We start from the raw sequence: 21155 nt of genomic DNA on the forward strand, positions 1-21155 counted from the left end.
ATAAATTGGATTGTAGGAAGAGGAATTGAAATGGTACATGTCATTAGTAATAAAAATGTATATGTTATTGGCACAATGGCATACGGATCATAAGTGCATAAGTGCCCTAAAATTTTGGCTACCAGGGGTCCTCCTTCTAATCTTGCCTGTAGTCCTGCTTGCAAATTTTCTCCTGCAACAGCCTGGCAGAGACAAAAGTCAGGAAATGCAGGTGGAACCTCAGCTCAGCAGAGTATAGAGTGTAGAGTTTTAGAGAGCTGAGGGTGTGTGTGTGCGGCCTCAGCCCATCACAGCCCATCTCACATTGAACTGCTCTGGGCTGTGTGTGTAGAGTGAGGGAGATGTTGCGCCTGTTGGGGAAAGCCCCATCCCAGTTGTGAAGCTAAATGAAACTGGGCAGAAAATACAGGGCAATATCAAGGTAATAAATACAAAGCATGATGGGGTGAAAAACTGGAAGGATTCTAAAAATTATCAAGATCATGAAAGGTACTCTTGAACAAACACATACCCCTATGCGAACATCCAAATTTCTTCTGAGAAGGTCGTCCTGATGGCTGAGGTTGTGGAAGGAACATGGGATTCGAGGTGCAGGTGATCTGATCAATAAAGAGGCTAGGAGCTGGCTTTCACCAAATCATGGTTCAATTTAATCTGTCCCCTCTCATGTTCTCTATGCCAATAAAATCCATTGTTTTTTGTTGCTCTCGGTTATGTGATTTATCTCGCGAATTGTAGCTATATGGGACTGATGATATCATAGTTACCCAATCCCACAAACCTTTTATTTCTCTGTTATATATTGTCTTACATAAAATCTTTCTCTAGGTAGAGCCCAAAAAGCTATACTTCCCCTGGATTGTTGTGACCAATGATGGCGACATTGTAGTATATTGGCGCAATGGCATACGGATCGTAAGTACACCATAAACAAAAAGGTAGAAGAAAACATATTTTAAATTGGCAGACAAGACTTATGTGGTTTTAATATTTTACTTCCCCTTGACCTCTGATCATATCACGGAAGACCCCAAATGCTCAACAAAATGCTCAACCCTGTTGACCAATCTATGGCATGGTGTATAGACATGTCCCCACACTGTTGCATATTGAAAAATGGTTCTTGCATATGTCTACACATACTGACGTTAAAGGGGTATTCCAGGAAAAAAACTTTTTTTTTTTTTTTTTTTTTAGATCAACTGGCTCCAGAAAGTTAAACAGATTTGTAAATTACTTCTATTAAAAAATCTTAATCCTTCCAATAATTATCATCTACTGAAGTTGAGTTGTTCTTATCTGTCTGGAAACAGTGCTCTCTGCTGACATCTCTGCTTGTCTCAGGGACTGCACAGAGCAGAATAGGTTTGCTATGGGAATTTGCTTCTAATCTGAACAGCTCCCAAGACACGTGTCATCAGAGAGCACTTAGACAGAAAAGAACAACTCAACTTCAGCAGCTCATAAGTACTGTAAGGATTAATATTTTTTAATAGAAGTAATTTACAAATCTAAAAAATACAATGTAGCCCGGACCTTCTAGGTGAGTATAAAATGGATATACGTGGATCGTGCTTCAATAATAATTATTTATTTATAAAATATAGATAAGATTTCGACACTTCTCACAGGGCCCTTGTGAGAAGAACATACATATTAAAAGGCAACCTAACAATGTATTAGGCAATAGTATTAAAACTCTAAACTTGGCATAGAATAATAAAATGAAATAGCGAAGTAAGATCTGTACCATGCAAATATATTAGAGAGTTGCTCTTCTAGATATTTAGGGTAGATATGTCCCTTTTAGATACAGTAGCAAACAGTCTGTGTTATTAGAAATTGTTACCGGTCTGTAAATTGTAACTCAGGCGATGGATATTGCTCCCGCAATGGCTGAGTGTCCGTGGTGTGCACAGTTCACTGTGCGGTGCTTCCAATTGTAAGCCTGGTCCAGTAGGATCTGAGCGTGGTGGCAGTCGCTGTCGGCTAAGGCGCTGGCAGGCGCCGAAGATCGTAGTGGTGTCCGGGGACTGCTGGCGCTGGCGTGCGCTGGAGTTGGTATTCCTCACCGCTTTGTTAGTTGGTAGACAGGACCATGTACTGGAGGGCTGGAAGTTCACCTCGTGGTGCCGGCGTCTGACGTCAGAGCCGGGATGGCTACACCAGGATAGTTGCACCGGGATGGATCTGAACTGCTGAACCGGGTAGGTAGCAGAGTGAGAGCACTAATGATGGTACAGTTCATGAAGGGTAACTGGCCATAAATTTGGGCACAGTTCAAATACTACTATGCCAGTAGATAACGACTAGACGCGTTTCAGGGTTGTATAATGTAACCCTTTCCTCAGTAGTCATGATAGTTGCCGTAGATCATCAGTTGTTTTATATGGGCACAAATCCCACCCCTTAACACATTGATAGATAATAATAAAAAGCATAAATGGATTCAATGGATCGGTTCACCTAGAGAGCAGTACTAAGTATAGAGTGGTGTGTGAATTCTGTTGGAAAATTATAACGATGCGTTTTCCCAAACAGATGAATTTTTTTTGTATAATAAAGAGAGATAAGAGATAGCATTAAATAACAAACGGTGTATTGTGAATAAATAAATAAGGGAATACAATAAAATAAAATGAAACAAGAATGAAACAAGAATGAAAATGAAATAAAATAAAAATGATAAAAATAAATATAAATAACCATAGATAAAATTAGTTATAGTAATAAAAATAAAATGAAATGAGAATAGAAATAAGATTAAATAAAATATAAAAAATGAGAAAAAAAATGAAAATAGAATTAAAATAAGAATAAAAATTTAAATATAAAGAATATAAGAAAAATAAGATAAAGATATAAATAAAATAAAAATAAAAATAAAAATAAGAATTAAAAATTAAAAGTAAAAATAAAAATTAATGATGGAAAATAAAAATTAATATAAATAATAATAGAATGAGACAAAATAAAACATAAATAAATAGAAATAAAAATGAAATGAAATGAATAAATAATTGAATAGAAAGATAATAGTGACATAAAATAATAATAATGGATAAAAGGACATCGTTGTAGTTGAATTTATAGGGGATGAGGTCAGCCCATGGGATAACCCCTTAATAACCAAATAGGGGTGTTCCAATGGGCCGAGTGAATCCCCTATAAAAATCCGAAGAGTTCGAAGTTGGAGTTGAGTCCGCCAGGTTCTAATGTTGCAAATTCAAATATTTGTATATTTATTGTATATTTGTATATTTATTATACAAAAAAAATTCATCTGTTTGGGAAAACGCATCGTTATAATTTTCCAACAGAATTCACACACCACTCTATACTTAGTACTGCTCTCTAGGTGAACCGATCCATTGAATCCATTTATGCTTTTTATTATTATCTATCAATGTGTTAAGGGGTGGGATTTGTGCCCATATAAAACAACTGATGATCTACGGCAACTATCATGACTACTGAGGAAAGGGTGACATTATACAACCCTGAAACGCGTCTAGTCGTTATCTACTGGCATAGTAGTATTTGAACTGTGCCCAAATTTATGGCCAGTTACCCTTCATGAACTGTACCATCATTAGTGCTCTCACTCTGCTACCTACCCGGTTCAGCAGTTCAGATCCATCCCGGTGCAACTATCCTGGTGTAGCCATCCCGGCTCTGACGTCAGACGCCGGCACCACGAGGTGAACTTCCAGCCCTCCAGTACATGGTCCTGTCTACCAACTAACAAAGCGGTGAGGAATACCAACTCCAGCGCACGCCAGCGCCAGCAGTCCCCGGACACCACTACGATCTTCGGCGCCTGCCAGCGCCTTAGCCGACAGCGACTGCCACCACGCTCAGATCCTACTGGACCAGGCTTACAATTGGAAGCACCGCACAGTGAACTGTGCACACCACGGACACTCAGCCATTGCGGGAGCAATATCCATCGCCTGAGTTACAATTTACAGACCGGTAACAATTTCTAATAACACAGACTGTTTGCTACTGTATCTAAAAGGGACATATCTACCCTAAATATCTAGAAGAGCAACTCTCTAATATATTTGCATGGTACAGATCTTACTTCGCTATTTCATTTTATTATTCTATGCCAAGTTTATAGTTTTAATACTATTGCCTAATACATTGTTAGGTTGCCTTTTAATATGTATGTTCTTCTCACAAGGGCCCTGTGAGAAGTGTCGAAATCTTATCTATATTTTATAAATAAATAATTATTATTGAAGCACGATCCACGTATATCCATTTTATACTCACCTAGAAGGTCCGGGCTACATTGTATTTTTTGGTTTCCCTTTTTCTAGCAATTAAGGTATAGTTGCTTGCCCAGTTTGACCTCGGTGCGTAATAGTTGTGAGCTGCACACACCTACATAGTTTTTTCTAATTTACAAATCTGTTTAGCTTTCTGGAGCCAGTTGATATATAAAAAAAAACTTTTTTTTTCCTGGATAACCCCTTTAAGTAAACAGATCAGTGGAACAGCCATGGGGACTCCAGTCTCATGCACATATGCAAATGTTTTCCTTGCAGTATTTGAGAGGAGATTCATATTCACCAGCAAAAATCCATTTGTAAGGCACATTAAACGCCTATTGCACTTTGTACATTATGTTTTGGTAGTTTGGGAAGAAGAGAAAATGTTCACTGAATTTGTACAGTGGTTAAATAGTTTTAACTATATTAACATGAGGTTTACCTCAGTGTTTGGCGATTGCAAAACTGATTTTTTAGACATCAGGATCAATATAAAAGAAAATCAGCTGGTTACATCTGGCTTTAGAAAGACAATCATAGCTGTCACCCTCCCCATGTTCGTAAAAGGTCTTCCATATAGTCAGTTCTTGCACTTGAAAAAAAATCTATAGTGATGTTGAGACATACTTTTTGTAACCGCAAGAATTTAGGAACAGATTGTTTGAAAGGGCACATCCTTCTCAGGTAGTAGAAGAAGGTTTTTAGAAAGCAGAAAGGAGTACTAGAGAAAGCATGTCATTTGGCAAATCCAAGAAAAACTAAAAAGATAAAAGATTTACATTTGCTTTTGTAACGCACCTGATAGCGGGCTGTCACGGAGCTGGTAGTGGATCCTCTACCTGTGTGGCTGATGACTAGGATTGTATCGGGGAGCGGAGTCTAAGGTGCCGCTGGTCTTCACCAGAGCCCAGCGCAAAGCAGGATGGATTTGCTGAGGCAGGCGACACCCAGGTCGCTACCCCTGACACGGCTCGACCACACAGGTAACTGGGCAAGGCGAGGTACAGGAGGATGATACAGAGGCGTAGTCAACTTAGCAGAAGGTCAAGGCAGGCGGCAAAGGTTCGGAGTCAATAAACGTAGCAGGAGGGTCTGGAAACACTGGTAGGCAAAACAGGCTATGGGAACGCTTTCTCTTAGGCAATGAGCACTGAAGATCACTGTTCAGGTGCATTACTAATTGTGGGCGTACTGGCCCTTTAAATCTCAGAGCACCAGCGCGCACGCGCCTTAGGAGACGGGGACACGCGCGCTGGAGCTGAGACACAGTGGAGGAGGCAGCAGAGGAACGAGGTAAGTGATGGGCCAGGACTCGCATGCGGGCGCATCCCGCGATGCGAATCCCGGCCCCGCCGGGAGCAGGGACAGTGCGCTCGCGGCCGACATGTGCGGCTGGAGCGCAGGTTTTAACAGCTTTCGCAAATAGCTATATCAATCAGGCCATTAATGCAGGGATCAAAGGAAATTGGTATAAGGTAGAAGCCGCTCCATTACTAAAGGAGTCTGCAAGTAGGCCAACATTAATAACACATTGTAAAAATAAAACCTTAGGAGACATTTTAAAGTGTGCCGAAAAGAGGAATTAAAGAGAGAAATTTGTCAGTCATAATGGTTAACTGATAATGTCCCTATTGGGAACAATCCATGTAAGAACTTTTTTGTACGTATAATTTAGCCTCCATTGTGATAACAATAGGAAGGGTAAGACACAGAGTAAAAAAGTTTATTACCTGTAAAACTTTATTGGTAGTGTATGTGATGCTCTGCCTGCGTGTCTTCTTTTACGTCGGCAAGACTATCAGATGTTTATTTGTTTGCATACCAGAACACCTCCAATCTATCAGGACAGGATCGGGTGCTCCTTGCTTGATTTCCCACGAGAGGACTGAGGTCTGCAGAATTGGAAAGAGTGGAAGTTCCAGAGTACAGTGGCGATCAACATAATTTGTAGCTTCAATGTGAAGCAAGATAATTAAGACAAATGCTCTCGGTCGAATTGGTCTCAATGACCACAAAGATCTAAGTACTTTTTTTTTTTTATAATGTTGCTAATGATTTTTAGTCTTTTGTTACTTTGTTTGTAACTATAGGAATTGTTAAATTGTAACCTGACCGCAATGACATATACCATCGGCCCGAAGAAGTGAGTGCTGACGCAGGAAACCGCTATAGTCGCTATTTATCAGTCATGCTTTCTGTTTTTATGTACTCCTGATGCACATTTGTACATGCCCTATTGAAATAAAGATGTGAATATTTCTATGTATGGGTGAGATCCACTATTCTCCTTAAGGATTATTGCAGAACGTAAAGACTTTTGTATCAGTGAGCCCCACCATAGGAGTCTGAAGTGTATACTTGTATAGATTTGCTCAGGTGTGAACAATATATAGAGGAGCAGCAGTGCCAAACTGATTTCTTGAACATTGTATTATTTATCATACTGACGTTTAGGGATTGCTCTGACACCTCAGTCTGTTCTCTTTTACCAACTGGGGCTTCTACTCATAGCACTTTGCTGTTTGTTTGCCTCTTAGCACAACTCATTTTTTTTCTTTAGAGCGACATAAGTTAACCAAAACCAAGAATTTTTGGACAAATGGAAAAGTACAATTTGGCGGATCTGGGAGACATTCTGAGAGCCTTGAGGATTCCCCTTTATTGTCCTGCATACTTTTTATACTTGAGAATTGTTCTAATTACATTCCTAATTTTCTCTGTATTGTTATCCATTTTCTTTTCTATTATACTGTTTTAGCTGTGGATAATTTACTCTGATTCATCCTCGGAGATTTGCTCTTCTCTCTTATGGTTATATCATTTGGATCCAATTTGCATACATGACTGCTATGTCTTACTGTACAACTTTATGTTTATATACCCAGAAAAACACAACATAGAGTATATGATTCTACAAAAATGCTAATTTTATTGTTGCTAAAATACAATAATATTAAAATATTACAGGCAGGAAATCCCACTACTTGCGGGGCGACAATGTACAAACACTACTTCATCATTATGCACAAAATAATAGCTTACACAACATAGAGACCACTCTTGGTAACCACTACTTACTAATTCTCCACCACATATAGCCTTGGGATATCACTAATATTATGGCTCAGTGAAGGCGGTGGACAGGACGTGATGCGAGGAGGTTGAGAGGCTCCTCCCCCCTGCTTCCTGCCCCCTCCATGGACCAAACACATGCTGCTGGTCCGGGACAACGCTCAGCTCCGCTGAAAGCTGGGATGTGAGTGTGCTGGATGGCGGTGGAGCAGAGGGACCTGACCTGACACAGCAGTAGCGAGCGGGGAGCAGTGGACTGTGAGCATAGTGGGCCCCCACACGAACAACAGCACACACAGGTGCCAACAATGCTGTGATCTGGAGTGGAGGCTCAGAAGAGGCAGTGAGTGGGAGGAACCCAGATCTGTGTTGTGCTGAGAATGCAGGCAGAGTGAGAGTGTGACCCTGGAGCTACTGGAGGAAGACACACTGAATAGGCTGATCCATGGCTGCTCCAGGGACCCAGCTGAGATTCGGGTGAGATCCTCTCATATCTGTGTCGTTATAAGGATGAAACTGCTGCCACAGTGAGCACACTGTACTAAAAGAATAGGTGTGGGGGCAAGCTTTGCTCGCTTAATAATAAATCCCCCTCGTGGTAATTATAGCTGTGGAGGTGAACGCTGCCACGTTCACCTTGTATGTTTAAAGCCGATAAAGAGGGTCCTTCTGCATAAGGTGGGGGGGGCGGGAGGTTTGGGGAACCCTGGGGAAGTTGTTTTTCTTTCACCTTTTTTTTTTCTCAAAAATGTATTATTTTTTTTTTTTTTTATTTAATAAAAAAAAATAATAATTCTCCTTTTTTCTTCCTTCTCAATACGGTGTTTATTGTGTTCAACTGGACTGTAAGAGAATGACTGCGGATGACTGTTAAGGCTGTGGTATGGAATGTACGAGGACTTGGGGATAAAATTTAAAGATCAGCGGTAATGGGAGTTATTATGAAGCACACACCAGGTATAGTCGGGTTAGTTGAGACACATTTAACGAGAGACACAATAAGGCTAGGTTTCCACTTGTTTTTTTTCTGGCAGTTTTTGGAAAACTGCCACTGCAGTTTTTGAGCCAAAGTCAGAAGTGGATCCATAAGGGGGTTTCGGTGTTAATTTGTAGAAACTTAAATTGGGAATTAATTAGAAAAAGGGTAGATGATGAGGGGAGGTTTGTTTTTTTTATATGGGAGACTAGAAAATGTAAGATGTGTATTAGCATTTGTATATACCGTATTTATCGGCGTATAACACGCACTTTTTAGGCTACAATTTTTAGCCTAAAGTCTATGTGCGTGTTATACGCCGATACACCCCCAGGAAAGGGAGGGGGAGAGAGGCCATCGCTGCCGGCTTCTCTCCCCCTGCCTTTCCTGGGGTCTAGAGCCCTGCTGCCGGCCCTTCTCTCCTCCTGGCTATCGGCGCCGCTGCCCGTTCTGTCCCCCTGACTATCGGTGCCGGCGCCCCATTGCCGGCGCCGATAGTCAGAGGGAGAGAAGCGGCGCCGACAGCTCGTGGGAGAGAAGGGGCAGTGGCTCCCATTGCCGGCGCCGCTGCCCCGTTGCCTCCCCCCATCCCCGGTGGCATAATTACCTGTTGCCGGGTCGGGTCCGCGCTGCTGCAGGCCTCCGGCGTGCGTCCCCTGCGTCGTTGCTATGCACGGCGCGGCGCACTGACGTCATGCGCCGCGCCGTGCAGCGCATAGCAACGACGCAGGGTCCTTCTTAAATTATTTGATTTTTGTGTGAGTTGCGGAGAATGCCCTGTGTTTGCCATGGGGGATATGAACTGCGTCCTAGATGAGAGGCTAGATAGATGGAGGGCAAGCGGGAGTAAAGGAGAGGTGGGCTGCACCCCCCTGGCGAAAGGATTTACAACCCTCAAAAGAAAGAATATTCATGTTAGAACAAGACCTGTCAGACTATGTACAGAATAGAGATATGTCTGGGAAATGACTCTAGTTTAAATAAGGGGATAAAAATACATTATTGGGTTAGATGTCTGTCGGACCACGCGGCTGTAGAAGTACTGATAAAAACAGAGGAAGAGGTAAGAGATGGGTTCCAGAAAATTAACCCTCATTGGTTAAATTTGATAGACAATGCCACAATAGAAAAAAACTTGAGGGAGTTTTTTGCAAACAACTGGGGCACAGCAAGTGACCCGGTTGTCTGGGAGACCTGTAAAGCTTACCTAAGAGGGGAAATAATAAGAGCAATAAAGTGGAAAAAAAAAACAAAGAGTTTAAATCAAAAGAGGAGGGCTTAATAAGTAATCTTAGGGATACAGAGAAGGAATATACACAAAATTCATCAGAAGAGAGTAAGGAAAAATTAAATAAGCTACAAAATGAATTTAATGAATATATGTTGGAAAAGAGTAAAAATACATTGATTTTTCAAGGCCAGCAAAGATTTGTACAGGCAGGGAAGCGTAACAAGTATTTGATGTCAATTGTCTCAAATCAACACACTAAGCAAAGAATTTCTGGGATAAGGAATAAAGAAGGAGATTGGTGTATAGAGAAAAAGGAAATAATAAAGGGAATTTAGAGAATATTATGAGTGTTTATATAGATCTAAATATAATAAGGAAAGAAAGGAAACGCAAAATTATTTTGACCAAATGGAACTCCCTAGACTCCCCGAAATGGAAAAACCAACCTTAGATGCTCCATTAACTAGAATAGAACTGAATAAAGCGCTAGATCAGATTAGGGGTAATACATCACCTGGAAGCGATGGACTACCCTTTGAGGTATATAGAAGGTTTGGCGGGATTTTGATCCCGGCATTACATAGACTGATTGAGACCAGCATGGGGACCGGGAAATTACCGGACTCAATGCGGGAAGTGGTTATAATATTGATCCTGAAAGAGGGAAAAGATAAAGAGGATATGGGGTCGTATAGACCCATATCGTTAATTAATACGGATATCAAGATTTTCGCCAAAGCATTAGCCATTAGACTACAGAGTAATATCACAGAGTTAAAAGGGTATTCCAGGCAAAAACTTTTTTTTATATATCAACTGGCTGCGGAAAGTTAAACAGATTTGTATATAACTTCTATTAAAAAATCTTAATCCTTCCAATAGTTATTAGCGTCTGAAGTTTTCTGTCTAACTGCTCAATGATGATGTCACGTCCCGGGAGCTGTGCATGCTGGGAGAATATCCCCATAGGAACTGCACAGCTCCCGGGACGTGAGTCATCAGAAAGCAGTTAGACAGAAAACAGCAAGTCAACTTCAGAAGCTAATAACTATTGGAAGGATTAAGATTTTTTAATAGAAGTTATATACAAATCTGTTTAACTTTCCGCAGCCAGTTGATATATAAAAAAAAGTTTATGGAAAAACAGTCGGATCTGACCGGAGTGATGGAGATTATCAAGGACTATGGGAGTTTCTCAGGGTTAGAAATAAACTGGTCCAAATCAGTAATCCTTCCATTGGGGGAGAATAATATATTCATAGAAAACAAAATAAAAATATTAAAAAAAGATGAGCACTTTAAATACTTAGGTATACAAATCTCAGGTAAATTAGAAGATCATTATAAATTAAACCTAGAACCCTTAATAAAGAAAATTAAAATATGGAGCAACTTCAAAATTTCTAAAGCAGACAGAATCATATTAATTAAAACTATTATGTTGCCGAAAATATTATACGTTTTTAGTGCTTCACCCATTTGGTGTGATGAATTTTTTTTTAAAAGAATGCTGTCAATCTTCAAAAAAAATAAAATAATAATTTGTATAAAATATTGTATTCTTTTTTTTTTGTAATATGTGGTGGTAATAAAAATAAATAAATAAAATATTATGGCTCAGTATAAAAACATTATATTTATGTACTGCTCTGCTGAGCACGTTTTTTCTCATTGTTTTTGTTACTGTCGGCTATTTGTTTTGGAAAATCCAATAAAACATGCTTTTAAAAAGTTCCTCTTAATAAAATACAGTTATGCTCAGTAAAAGAAGTAGAGGTCTGTGCAAGACAGAACCTTGTAGCAATAAGGGTTCAGTCAGTCTACACAGGGGTGGGATTCACATTTTTAACAACAGGTTGTCTACTTGGTTGATGGACATTTGAAGTGTAGTGTGTCAAGGGAAATTATTTCTACCTTAATAATTAAATATACCAATTATTAAGTAAATAAAGCTTTAAGAAGTTTTTACCATGTGAAACTAAAGCTCCTTGTATAACCTAAGCAGTGGTAAGGGCATTCTGGGAGTTGTTTCTCCACCTATCATCACTGCAGAACTTTCAAGTAGCTACAGCACTGATTGGACACATTCAGGCAGAATACACATTAATGGTGCGTTCCCACACGGCGTATACATAGCGTATTTAACGCTGAGCAAAATTTACGGCAGCAGTGGGAAATACGCTGCGTATTCCTTGCTCACTATACTCACTGCGTGTATAGTGAGCAAGGAATACGCAGCGTATTTCCCGCTGCTGCCGTAAATTTTGCGCAGCGTGAAATACGCTGCGTATACGCCGTGTGGGAACGCACCCTTACACCTGTAACTCACAGGTGATGTTTACTTTGCAGTCTTTCCTTTTCTTCTTCATATGGTCCATCTGATGAAAGCAGTGACTCACAAGTGACTGCTTCTTTGAGTCATTCTCTTTCCTTTTTTTTCTCCAAGCCGCCATGACAACTTCTTTCATCCATGACTCTTTTCTGCAGAATATGCCAATTAGCCAGGAAGCTCCTCCAGTAGGAAAGCAGTTAACTCAGTAGGCAAGTTATTCCCTCATTTGGTAAGTAACCCCTACTGCCAGTAAGCAGCAACCCCCCCCCCCCAGTAGGCAGAAATCACCTAGCAGCCAGGTACCCCCCACATTAGGCAGTAATAACCCCATAATAGCCAGTAATCCCCCTCTAGAAGCCGGTAATGCCCCTCCCAGTAGCCAGGAATCCTTCCTAACAGCCAGTAATCCCCCTAGTATGTTTGCTGTTGCATGTTAAAGTGAGCCTTTCACTCATCCCCGTGAACCTAGCCACATTCTGTACTCTCTGAATATAAGAATGCAAACCTGCCACATTTGTACTCTCTAACTATAACTCATTCTTTACCCTCTGAATATAAGCCTGCCACATTCTGTACCCTCTGAATATAACACTGCCATACGCTGTACCTCTGACTATAACCATGCAAGACACAGTTTATTAACCCTGTCACATTGTTTACACTCTGAATATAACCCTGCCACATTCTGTACCCTCTGAACAGAACCCAGCCACACACTACCCTGAGAGATGCATGGAATAGTATGGATGCATGGAACAGCCTTTCAGTATAAGTGGTAGCTACAAACACAGTAAAGAAGTTTAAGCAAGCATGCATCATTGATATAAGATAAGTCCAGGAACTATTGATTATTTAGAATGGTTCTTATCTGCTGACAAATTCTATGTTTTTATTTTTCTTTGAATATAACCCTGCCAGACACTGTATTCTCTGAATATAACACTGGCACATTGTGTAAACCTTCAATATGGTACTGCCACTCACTGCACCTTCTGAATACAATACTGCCATATAATATAGCCCCCAAAACTAGAATCTCTCAGAAATTTCTTTCAAAATTCTTTTTTTTTCTCTTTTTTGTGTTAGCATTTTCTGACAGCTGTAACTTTTTTTTATTTTTCATCCAATGCCATTGAATGAGGGCTTATTTTTTTGCGGGACAAGCTGTACTTTTTATTAGTATAATTTTGTGCGATACATGCTATCTTTTGATCTTTTTAATTCTGCTATTTGCACCAAAATTGGTGAATTTTACGCTTTTTTTCTTGTTGTTTTTTTTATGGCGGGATAATTTACATTATTGCTTTATAGTACATGTCATTATGGACGTGGCAATACCTAGTAGGCTAGTATGTATATGATTTGTGTTTTTTTAAAATGATTATACAGGGCTTTTATTGGGAAAGGGGCATTTATTTATTTCTTTTTTACACTTTATACTTTATTGTAGAACCTTTTAGTATTTTTTTTGCGCTAACAAGATATCAACTTGGACGTATGCATATGTCCTGGAGCAGGAAAGGGTTAATGAAGATAAGCTGTCACTTCTTGGGAGTGGCTCAGGGCCCTTTTAGACACATTTGGAGAGTGTTATCAAAACCTGTGCAGTGGAAGAGTTGACTAGTTGCTCATAGCAACTAATCAGATTGCTTCTTTTATTTTCAGAGGCCTTTTTAAAAACTAAACAAGCAAGCTGATTAGTTGCTATGGCCAACTAGTCAACTTTTCAACTGCACGTGCTTTGATAAATCACCCCAATTGACTGCTGCATGATGTGATCACTGATCTCATAGCTCAGTACTCATTTAGGGTACGTTTCCACACGGCGTATTTTGCTGCGTATTTGCTGCGTATTTGCTGCGTATTTGGTGCTGCGTATTTTCCTACCCATTGACTTCAACAGAGAAAATAAAATACGCAGCAGCAAATACGCAGCAAATACGCCGTGTGGGAATGTACCCTTAGGGAGCTTTTACATGGCTTGATTATCACGCATGTGATGAGTATATTATATATATATATATATTTTTTTATAAATATTTATTGAGATTTTTCACCTTAATACATTTAACAGTAAAGTTAACAATATTACACATAAGATGTATCACATTAATCTAATAACTTCTACAACCCACTCAACAACCCTCGCTCCTCCCCTCTTTGTCCTGCCTGGGTAATTAAAGGGAAAAAAAAAAAAAAAAAAACATATTCATTTAATCACTATTCTACTATTGGACCAAAATGTCAGTAATTATTTGTATGACTGCTGGATTGTGAAAAAAACAAAAACAAATACCAGATCATTTGATTCTTTCTACTGATTGTATAAGGATTGGGATTCTACTTGGGCACCATTGACAAAGGAGAGTGTCATATATTACTTTTATACATACATCATATATACTATGCACATCATATACACTCACATACATACTATGCACATATTATACATATACAATACATCATATATACACTCACCTACATACTCTACACACATCATATATACACTCACATACATACAATGCACATATTATACATGTACATCATATATACACTCACATACACTTATCATATATACAAATAAAAACATAGTAACACATAGTATGCACACACACGCACACATATAAATAGGCTCATATGCACTGCACACACACCATTTATACCTTTCTATATATGCAACACACATCTGTATATACAGATGAATAAGCAGCAAACATATATACTTTATATCCGCTCACATACATTGCTGGTACACCATACGTACATCATATACATGCCCAACCTGTATAAACAAAAACATATTCAACATGTTATGAACACCAACACACAAATAGCACATCTGCCATACATGACCATTTATGCATACATATAATAAAAACCACATACAGTGTGTGTAATAAAGTTATACATGTGCCCTACACATACACTGTGGGGGAGATTTATCAAAACCTGTGCAGAGGAAAAGCTGCTGAGTTGCCCATAGCAACCAATCAGATCGCTTCTTTCATTTTTCAGAGGCCTTTTGAAAAATGAAAGAAGCAATCTGATTGGTTGCTATGGGCAACTGGTTAACTTTTCCTCTGGACAGGTTTTGATAAATCTCCCCCACAATGTCTATCTATCTATTCTAAAGAAGATGCAGTGGCACTCAAATGGTGAATTAAGGTGAATTATTTATTCATCTTGAATGTGCAATAAAGGCGACGTTTCGGCTGACTCACTCAGCCATTATCAAGCCTTTATTGCACATTCAAGATGAATACATAATTCACCTTTATTCACCATTTGAGTGCCACTGCATCTTCTTTGGAATATCTGTGGAGGATCCTGATCCGGGACCCTAGCTAGTGAGCACCTGTACACTGCTTTAGGAGTGCTGCTTTCTTCTTTGGAATATCTATCTATCTACATACACTTTATAAAACATCAGGTTTTACCAAAGGATCAACTGATCCAAAACACACAAGCCATCTGTGTGTTTACTGGCTACCATGGCTTTTATATGTACTTTACAGTTTGTATTTTTACCTGTCCACAATTAAAGCTTAGGCTGCTGGTCAAAAATTAGCCAACCGGAGTCACCGTTTGACTCCAGTCGGCTCATTAAAGTAAATGGATTTCAGTGCTGGTCCGGCTGGGGTACAGGAGCCCCTGGTTTGCCCCTCCCCCAGCCTTATCCGGCACCCGTAACGTAAAAACGAGGTGTGAATGCAGCCGTAAAGATCTTAAAGAGTGCTGCCATTGTGATGTGCATCTATATAAAGCATTGTGCATACACGGTATATACACAGCCATGATGACACCACATACAGTCATGGCTGTAAATGTTGGCACCCCTGACATTTTTCTAGAAAATGAAGTATTTCTCACAGAAAAGGATTGCAGTACACATGTTTTGCTATACACATGTTTATTCCCTTTGTGTGTATTGGAACTAAACAAAAAAAAAAACAAAAAAAAAAACAAAAAACTGAGGAAAAAAAGCAAATTGGACATAATGTCCCACCAAACTCCAAAAATGGGCTGGACAAAATTATTGGCACCCTTAACTCAATATTTGGTTGCACACCCTTTGGAAAAAATAACTGAAATCAGTTGCTTCCTAAAACCATCAATAAGCTTCTTACACCTCTCAGCCGGAATGTTAGACCACTCTTCCTTTGCAAACTGCTCCAGGTCTCTCTTATTGGAAGGGCGCAATTTTAAGATCTCTCCACAGGTGTTCAATGGGATTAAGATCTGGACTCATTGCTGGCCACTTCAGAACTCTCCAGCGCTTTGTTGCCATCCATTTCTGGGTGCTTTTTGACATATGTTTGGGTCATTGTCCTGCTGGAAGACCCAAGATCTTGGACGCAAACTCAGTTTTCTGACACTGGGCTATGCAGTGTGACCCAAAATCCGTTGGTAATCCTCAAATTTTATGATGCCTTGCACACATTCAAGGCACCCAGTGCCAAAGGCAGCAAAACATCCCCAAAACGTAATTGAACCTCCACCATATTTCACTGTAGGTACTGTGCTATTGTCTTTGTAGGCCTAATTCCTTTTTTGGTAAACAGAAGAATGATGTGTTTTACCAAAAAGCTCTATCTTGGTCTCATCTGTCCCCAACACGTTTTGCCAGAAGGATTTTGGCTTACTCAAGTTCATTTTGGCAAAATGCTGTCTTGCTTTTTTATGTCTCTTTGTCAGCAGTGGGGTCCTCCTTGGTCTCCTGCCATAGCATTTCATTTCATTTAAATGTCGACTCTGACACTGATGCTCCCTGAGCCTGCAGGACAGCTTGAATATCTTTGGAACTTGTTTGGGGCTGCTTATCCACCATCCGGACTATCCTGCGTTGACACCTTTCATCAATTTTTTTCTTCCGTCCACACCCAGGGAGATTGGCTACAGTGCCATGGGTTGCAAACTTCTTGATAACACTGCGGACAAAAGCAAATCTAGATCTCTGGAGATGGACTTGTAACCTTGAGATTGTTGATATTTTTCCACAATTTTGGTTCTCAAATCCTCAGACAGTTCTCTTCTTCTCTTTCTGTTGTCCATGCTTAGTGTGGGACACACGGACACACAATGCAAAGACTAAGTGAACTTCTCTCCTTTTTAACCTCTTCAGGACATAGGGCGTATGGATACGCCCTGAATCCCGAGTCCTTAAGGACCGAGGGCATATCCATACGCCCGTGGGAATTCCGGCCCCCACCGCTAGCCGGTTGGGGACCGGAGCCGGATGCCTGCTGAAATCGTTCAGCAGGCATCCCGTCATATCGCCCAGGGGGGTCATTATGCCCCCCCATGTCGGCGATCGCCGCAGATCGCTGGACAATTCAGTCCAGCGATCTGCGGCGATTCCGGGTCAATCGGGTCTCCAGTGACCCGGTGACCCGGAATTACTGGCTGTTCGGGGCCGTCTCTGACGGCCCCGAACAGCCAGAGCCTGCAGGGGTGAGGTGGCACTGGTGCCACCTCACGATCGCCCTGATTCGTCGGCCGGATTACCGGCCGACCAATCAGGGCGCCTGCTGCCGGTGTCACTCCCGCACCCGCTCCGCCCCTCTTCTGGAGGACGTGAGCGGGTGCGGGACGTGCACCCCGGGTGCTGGGGACCCCGATCCCCGGCGCCCCTGTTGGGATCGGGGCCCCAGGAGCAGTTGCGGCGGCGGGACTGACCTGCAGCGTCTGGATCGTTGGAGGTGAGTGACAGCCTCCTGCTGTTGCTTAGCAACAGCTCCCAGCATGCAAAAAGGGCATGCTGGGAGCTGTAGTTATGCAACAGCAGGAGGCAGACCACCACAACTCCCAGCATTCCCTTATGGGCATGCTGGGACTTATGGTTTTGCAACAGCTGGAGGCACATTCTTTCTATGGAAAAGTGTACCTTCAGCTGTTGTCTAACTACAACTCCCAGCTTGCACAAACAGCTAAAATGCATGCTGGGAGTTGTAGTGGTGCATCTGCTGGTTGCATAACTACAACTCCCAGCATGCCCGTTGGCTGTCGGTGACTGCTGAGAGTTGTAGTTTTGCAACAGCTGAAGGCACACTGGTTGTGAAACTCAGAGTTTTTTTTTACCTAACTCAGTGTTTCACGACCGGTATGCCTCCAGCTGTTGCAAACTACAACTCTCAGCAGTCACCGTACACCATGCACCGTACATGCTGGGAGTTGTAGTTTTGCAACAGCTGGAGGCACACTGGTTGTGAAACACTGAGTTAGGTCACAAACTCAGTGATACATAACCAGTGTGCCTACAGTTGTTGCAAAACTGCAACTCTCAGCAGTCACCGACAGCCAACAGGCATGCTGGGAGTTGTAGTTATGCAACAGCTGGATGTCCCCCCCCCCCCCCAATGTGAACGTACAGGGTACACTCACATGGGCGGAGGATTACAGTAAGTATCTGGCTGCAAATTTGAGCTGCCGCAAACTTTCTGCTGCAGCTCAAATTGCCAGCGAGAAACTACTGTGAACCCCCGCCCGTGCGACTGTACCCTAAAAACACTACACTACACTACCACAAAAAATAAAATAAAAAGTAAAAAACACTACGTATACACATACCCCTACACAGACCCCCTCCCCTCCCCAATAAAAATGAAAAACGTCTGGTACGCCACTGTTTCCAGAACGGAGCCTCCAGCTGTTGCAAAACAACTCCCAGTATTGTCGGACAGCCGTTGACTGTCCAGGCATGCTGGGAGTTTTGCAACAGCTGGAGGCACCCTGTTTGGGAATCACTGGCGTAGAATACCCCTATGTCCACCCCTATGCAATCCCTAATTTAGGCCTCAAATGCGCATGGCGCTCTCACTTTGGAGCCCTGTCGTATTTCAAGGCAACAGTTTAGGGTCACATATGGGGTATCGCCGTACTCGGGAGAAATTGTGTTACAAATTTTGGGGGGTATTTTCTGCTTTTACCCTTTTTAAAAATGTAAAATTTTTGGGAAAACAAGCATTTTAGGTAAAAAAAAAATTTTTTTTTTTACATATGCAAAAGTCGTGAAACACCTGTGGGCTATAAAGGTTCACTTAACCCCTTGTTACGTTCCCCGAGGGGTCTAGTTTCCAAAATGGTATGCCATGTGGGTTTTTTTTTTGCTATCCTGGCACCATAGGGGCTTCCTAAATGTGGCATGCCCCCAGAGCAAAATTTGCGTTCAAAAAGCCAAATGTGACTCCTTCTCTTCTGAGACCTGTAGTGCGCCAGCAGAGCACTTTTCACCCCCATATGGGGTGTTTTCTGAATCGGGAGAAATTGGGCTTCAAATTTTTAGGGGTATTTTCTGCTATTACCCTTTTTAAAAATAAAAATTTTTTTGGAAAACAAGCATTTTAGGTAAAATTTTTTTTTTTTTTTTTTTACATTTGCAAAAGTCGTGAAACACCTGTGGGGTATTAAGGTTCACTTTATCCCATGTTACATTCCCCGAGGGGTCTAATTTCCAAAATGGTATGCCATGTGGGTTTTTTTTTTGCTGTTCTGGCACCATAAGGGCTTCCTAAAGGTAACATGCCCCCCAAAAACCATTTCAGAAAAACGTACTCTCCAAAATCCCCTTGTCGCTCCTTCCCTTCTGAGCCCTCTACTGCGCCCGCCGAACACTTTACATAGACATATGAGGTATGTGCTTACTCGAGAGAAATTGGGCTACAAATACAAGTAAAAATTTTGTCCTTTTACCCCTTGTAAAAATTCAAAAATTGGGTCTACAAGAACATGTGAGTGTAAAAAATGAAGATTGTGAATTTTCTCCTTCACTTTGCTGCTATTCGTGTGAAACACCTAAAGGGTTAAAACGCTGACTGAATGTCATTTTGAATACTTTGGGGGGTGTAGATTTTATAATGGGGTCATTTATGGGGTATTTCTAATATGAAGACCCTTCAAATCCACTTCAAACCTGAACTGGTCCCTGAAAAATACTGAGTTTGAAAATTTTGTGAAAAATTGGAAAATTGCTGCTGACCGTTGAAGCCCTCTGGTGTCTTCCAAAAGTAAAAACACGTCAATTTTATGATGCAAACATAAAGTAGACATATTGTATATGTGAACCAAAAAAAAATTTATTCGTAATATCCATTTTCCTTACAAGCAGAGAGCTTCAAAGTTAGAAAAATGCTAAATTTTCAAATTTTTCATCAAATTTACGGATTTTTCACCAAGAAAGGATGCAAGTATCGACAAAAATTTACCACTATGTTAAAGTAGAATATGTCACGAAAAAACAATCTCGGAATCAGAATGATAACTAAAAGCATTCCAGAGTTATTAATGTTTAAAGTGACAGTGGTCAGATGTGCAAAAAACGCTCCGGTCGTTAAGGCCAAAATGGGCTCCGTCCTGAAGGGGTTAATCTGCTTTCAGATGTGATTTATATATTGCCCACACCTGTTACATGCCCCAGGTGAGTTTAACTCCTTAAGGACTCAGCGTTTTTCAGTTTTTGCATTTTTGTTTTTTCCTCCTTACCTTTTAAAAATCATAATATGGATTTTTAGGTGGAAAATTGAAAGGGTTATGGCTAATTTTTTGTGCCACCAATTCTACTTTGCAGTGACATCAGTCATTTTACCCAAAAATCCACGGTGAAGCGGAAAAGAAAATCATTGTGCGACAAAATTGAAGAAAATAAAAAATGTTATAACTTTTGGGGCTTCCGTTTCTACGCAGTGCATTTTTCGGTAAAAATGACACATTTATTATTCTGTAGGTCCATAATGTTAAAATGATACCCTACTTATCAAGGTTTTATTTTGTTGTACCTCTGGAAAAAATCATAGCTACATGCAGGAAAATTTATATGTTTAACCCCTTAGGTACGGTCGGATAGGCGTGGCGCGAGGTACACGATGCCCCGCTGCCGCCACGCCCACCCCATATGTCCGCGATGGGACCTCTGTGTGATTGGCATGCGCCCTTCAGCTAATCTAACCTGCGCGCTGCTGTGTGTCATCCAGCAAGCGCTCGCTCCCGCCACCGTCTTCCTCCTCAGTGCACCTGCGCAGTGCTAGGTGCAGAGAGCGCGCTTCCTCTCTGCACCTAGTATTGAGAACTAACCTGATTGCGTGCTGCTCTGCGCAGGCGCACTGAGGAGGAAGACGGCGGTGGGAGCGAGCACTTGTCAATATCTCTGCAGCTTCAGAGGACTTCCCATATGGTTTCACCTCAGTCTCAGCTTCAGAGGACTTCCCATATGGTTTCACCTCAGTCTCAGCTTCAGAGGACTTCCCATATGGTTTCACCTCAGTCTCAGCT

Source organism: Hyla sarda, chromosome 6, assembly GCF_029499605.1.
Source record: "Hyla sarda isolate aHylSar1 chromosome 6, aHylSar1.hap1, whole genome shotgun sequence".
Classification (NCBI taxonomy): Eukaryota; Metazoa; Chordata; class Amphibia; order Anura; family Hylidae; genus Hyla; species Hyla sarda.